General features: G+C 39.7%; 1 pseudogene; it reads right to left on the bottom strand.

Moving 5' to 3' along the window:
- Positions 1-4,814: 4,814 nt before the first annotated feature.
- LOC133386424 (5S ribosomal RNA) lies at positions 4,815-4,933 on the bottom strand (annotated as a pseudogene).
- Positions 4,934-5,289: the final 356 nt, after the last annotated feature.

The following is a 5,289-nucleotide window of genomic DNA, read 5'->3' as shown; positions in this document are numbered from 1 at the left end:
TTTTATCTTTATTCCCGAGATCCTTTTATCTTGCCTTATATCTCTAAGCAGCACTTCCAAGACCAAGATAAATAAAAGAGGAGATAATGGACATCCCTGTCTTGTACCCTTTTGTATTTCACATGAGTCCGTTAACCCCCCATTAACAATTATCTGTGCCTTCTGAGATGTATAAATAGATCTAATCCATTTTATAAAATTATCTCCAAAATCCATTTGTTCCAAGACCTTAAACAAAAATTTCCAATTCAAATTGTCAAATGCTTTCTCAGCATCTAAAAAGGTCAAAGCTGCTTGTTTATCATTTCGTTGTTCTAAGTATTCCAACACATTCAAAACATTCCTGACATTGTCACGTAATTGTCTTTTAGGTAGAAACCCCGCTTGATCTTCCTGAATAAATTGTTGCAATATTATTTTCATTCTTTCTGCCAAAATCGTTGTAAAAAATTTATAGTCATTATTCAATAAAGATATCGTCCAATAATTTTTTGTTTTGGTTAGGTCCTGCTCCTCTTTAGGTATTAATGTTATATTGGCATTTTTCCAACTGTCCGGTATCTTCCCCTCTTGCAAAATAGAATTCATTGTATACTGTAAAGGTAATAAGAGTTCCTCCTCCAAACATCTGTAATACACTGCTGATAGTCCATCCGGTCCTGGCGCCTTTCCTAATTTAATTTTACTTATAGCTTCAGATATTTCTCTTGACATAATAGGACCATTAATAGCTTGTCTCTGAAAATCTGTAATTTTAGGCAAATTCTGTTTAAATATATACTCTTCTATTTTTTCAGATGGAATTTCCTGACACTTACTTCTGAGAAGATATGCCTTGGACTGCACTGTGAGTTGTGAAATTGAAAGTCCATGATTCAGAACTCACCTCTGTCGTGAACTGGCGTGTGTGTTTGTCTTAATGAAACCAACAGTTATTCTCTCACCGCACTCTCCTGTTTGCAGCATGTTGATCAGTGACTTCCCTTACAAGATTGTTGTGAGATTTTCTGAGGTTATATAGTGCCTTATGAACTCGCTGCTCATTAGCTACTGGGCCAAGTTCAAGGTGCTGGTTTTGGTGTACAAAGCCCTATACAGCTTGGAACCAGGATACCTGAAAGATTGTCTTACCCCTTATATACCCAGTCAATCACTGTGCTCTGCAGCTGAGGGCTGTGATGCGTCCTTCCCTGGCTCTCCCTGTCAGGTTCCTACCTGCTCGTGGTTACTGCCTGTCTCTAGGCACCACCAGGGACTCCACCAGTCCGGACCACACTCTCTTATGGTTTACCTATCCGCTCTAGCACAGATCTCAACAGATCCCCCTGCTAGGCAACCACCAGTAACGTCCCAATACTAGTATTCCCAGAGACTCTGAATACTGGTATTGTTATTCTCTTCACCGCTGCCACCATTTGTTACAGTTCCCCTTCAGCCTTGGTCATTACCTTACCCTCCCTTCTGGTCTGTGAAACCCCAGCCAAGGATCAGGCCTTTGGTAAACCAAATTAAGTATTTATTACAGATAACAAAGCTAACAAGATTAACAAGATTTCTTCTTAAGGCACATAAGCATATGGTTTTACTCAATACTAATCCAAACTCCACCTCCCTCCTGGCAAACAACTCTCTAAACCCCACCAAGCAACCCACTCAGTTCTCTTCTCCCCCCCGATTCCACTCTCACTCTTCCTTTTATACACTCAGCCATTTTAAACACTCAGCCAATCATCTCGCATTCTACTGCCCATTCACTCCCCCTCCTCTTTCACTCCACTTACCATGTATCTTCTAAAACAACAACACTTACCATATATACATTAATATAGGAACATCACAAGGGCCTCCTGCAGATACCATCTTATCAGGAGGTCTGTTCCACACAACATAGGGAGCGGATCTTTAGTGTTGTGGCACCTACCATTTGGTATTCCCTATCCTTAAATGTTAGACAGATGCCATCTGTGTTATCTTTTTGGCACCTACTTCCATTTGTGTTATCTTCTTGGCACCTACTTCCTCTTTCAACAAGCCTTTTAAGTAGAGACCTTATCCCAGTCTGCGTCTGTGTTGAAAATGCTTTTTAAGATGTTTTTAAAGCTTTTTTAAAAAGTTGTTTTTAAAGATGCTTTGTTTTGAGATGTTTTTAAAGATGTTTTGTTTTAATATATTTTACGGTCAGTTTTTATGATGTTTTAGAGTATTTTTAGTGTTTTTGTTTGCCGTCCTGGGCTCCTTCTGGAGGAAGGGCAGGATATAAATGTAATAAATAAAATAATAATAAAAATATATTAAGAAAAATTCACACTAAAATGCTGATGATTTTTCATGATGACTTTTTTCAAAAATCGCAAACTGGAGAACTGAACTTAAGACTGGGGGGGCAAAATGAGAGAAACCAAAACTGACAAATCCACCCATCCCTAAGAGGGAACGATAGTTGTTGTTGTTGTTGTTGTTGTTGTTGTTGTTATTATTATTATTATTATTATTATTACTCTTTATTTTTACCCCGCCCTTTTACCAAAACTGGAACTCAGGGCGGCTTACAAATAAAAACCACACAGGTAAAAAACATATAAAAATATACAATTAAAATAGAATTAAACTATTCGTAACATTAAAACCATGAAACATACACTTAAAATACTAAGACAATTTAAAAAATCAAGAATAGGACCATCGAACAATACAACAGACCTTATGAGGCCCTATCTTAAACAGCTTCTAGTCCAAAAGCCTGTCGGAATAAAACAGTCTTTGCCTGCCGACGGAAGGATAGCAAGTTCTTTAAATACTTTCCCTTATGTTCTCTGTACATGACCAATTGGAGGACTTTCAGAAGCAAGAACAATTGAGGGCTGTACATGCAGAAAGCCCTTCAGGAACCACACTCTACTGTTTTACAAACCAGCCAAAATCTGACTCTTCCTGAAAACTGATAGGCTTCAGTGTTAAATGCTGCTCTATACCTTTGTAGTCCACTTTTTTTAAAAGCAGTTTTCTTGACTGTGGCCACATCTGCATCATACATTTAAAGGACTAGGATGATGATGGATTTACCTTCAAGTTGATCCTGACTTATGGCTACCCTAAGAATAGGGTTTTCATGGTAAGTGGTATTCAGAGGGGGTTTCCCATTGCCTCCCTCTGAGGCTAGTCCTCCCCAGCTGGCTAGGGCCTGCTCAGCTTGCCACAGCTGCACAAGCCAGCCCCTTCCTCTACCACTTTAAACAGTCACGGCTTCTTCCAAAGAATCCTGGGAACTGTGGTGTGTTAAGGGTGCTAAGAGTTGTTAGGAGACCCCTCTTCCCCTCCCAGGGCTACAATTCGCAGAGTTGCCTGGGAAGAGGGATTGATTGTTAAACCATTCTGGGAATTCTGGAGGGAAGGTGAGAGAGGTGTCAGATTTGGTTTCTGTTTCCCCACCATTCCATTTTGTACAAAAAGTGAACCCTCTGTCACTTTAAAGCAGAGGGTGGCTAACCTGTGGCCCTTCAGATGTCATTGGATGCCAGCTCCCATCAGCTGTAGCCAGCACTGGCCAATGGACAGGAATGATGAGAGCTGGAGTCCATCAGCATCTGGAAGAGGAAAGATCAGCCACCCCTACTTTATAACCATAATGCCACACATGCTTTTAATAAACATCACATCTGGCTTGACCGTCAGTCATCCCAGGATCTATATTTTCTGTGTATTCTGTTCATGTCGGGCCATCCTTGAACAATATTACTGATACAGATACTGATGTTATCAGAACATTGGGAGTAAGGACGGAAAGACCCTCAGTTTCTCATTCTTCCAATCTTAAATTCACTTCACTTTTCTGCAGCAATTTGCATTTTTTTAAAAAAAATCCTCATGAAAATTCTCTAGCATTTTAGTGCTAAGTTCTCCTGATAAACACATTTTTGTAGGATGTTTCGACTAATGTGCATATTTTTGCAAGCAATTTCTTGTCGAATTTTTGTGTTATTTTCACTTATATATTCATTTTTATGCACTTTCCCTCAACACATGCATTTTTGCAAACATTGGTTGGTGGGACAACTGCATTGCAAAATTCAAATAAGTGCAAATTTTGAATGACGGCTGTGTTTCGGTTGTCATATTATTTCGGAAACTGTGACTTTGATAGATTTGGCTTGAAATGTGAACTGAATTGAATTTATCGCCCATTCCCAATTGGGAGTGTGAACGTCTACACTTCTGAATAAGCACAAGGCAATTGTTTTTAAAGGAACAGAGAATTGAGAAGGTGGATATACACAGGGGGGAAAATAATGAAGATGTTCTGGCAGAACATTAGGAAAATGATTGTAAAGTTCCAAGCATGGCTGTTGATTTGAAGCTAACTGTCTGCAGCATACATTGAGGGAGTCACACTATGCAAAACGATGTCATGATGGCCACCAACTTAGATGGCTTTTAAAAAAGGATTGGACAAATTCATGGAGGGTAAGGCCATCAATGCTGCTAACCATGATGGCTATATTCTACCTCCACTGTCGGAGGCAGTATGATTCTGAGTACCAGATGCTGGGAATCACAAATGGGGAGAGTACTGTTGCACGCAGGTCCTGCTTACTGGCATCCTGTAGGTGTCTGGTTGGCCACTGTGAGAACAGGATCCTGGGCTAGATGGGCCACTGGTCTTATCCAGCAGGCTCTTCTTATGTTCCTGTTGTTGTTGTTATATGCCTTCAAGTTGATTATGATTTATGGCGACCCTATGGATCTTTTTATGGATATATTCATAGGGTTTTCACGGTAAGAGGTATTCAGAGGTGGTTTACCATTGCCTTCCTCTAAGCCTATGGCACCCAGTATTCCCAGACGGTCTCCCATCCAAGTACTAACTAGGCCTGACCCTCCTTAGCTTCCGAGATCAGGTGAGATTGGGCGTGTTTAGGGTAGTATGGCCGTAGGCTCTTACGTTCTTATGTTCCTATTAATTTTAGTGGTCAGCTCTAAGTTAGCTGGATATTGTCCTATGTTTTTGTGATATACTTCTAACTATGGGCCACAGGTCTGATCCAGCAGCTGCTTCTAATGTTCTTATGAGCAAACGAAAGTGCAAGTAATTATTAAAATAAAAAACCCATTGCATTTTTTCATAATAAAAAAAGAAAAGAAAAAGCAGGCAGCATTAAAGTGTAACCATAAAGAGGCAAGAGCAGAATATATAAACTGCAGCTTTCCTTATAATGCACTTCATGTGTATATTTTAACAAGGAACTGAGAATCTATGAATTACTAGTTAATCTGCATATGCCAAAGACCGAA

The sequence above is a fragment of the Rhineura floridana genome, chromosome 5, assembly GCF_030035675.1.
Source record: "Rhineura floridana isolate rRhiFlo1 chromosome 5, rRhiFlo1.hap2, whole genome shotgun sequence".
Classification (NCBI taxonomy): domain Eukaryota; kingdom Metazoa; phylum Chordata; class Lepidosauria; order Squamata; family Rhineuridae; genus Rhineura; species Rhineura floridana.
The sequence above is the reverse complement of the archived record's forward strand: the minus strand, read 5'-3'. Positions and strand labels throughout refer to the sequence as shown.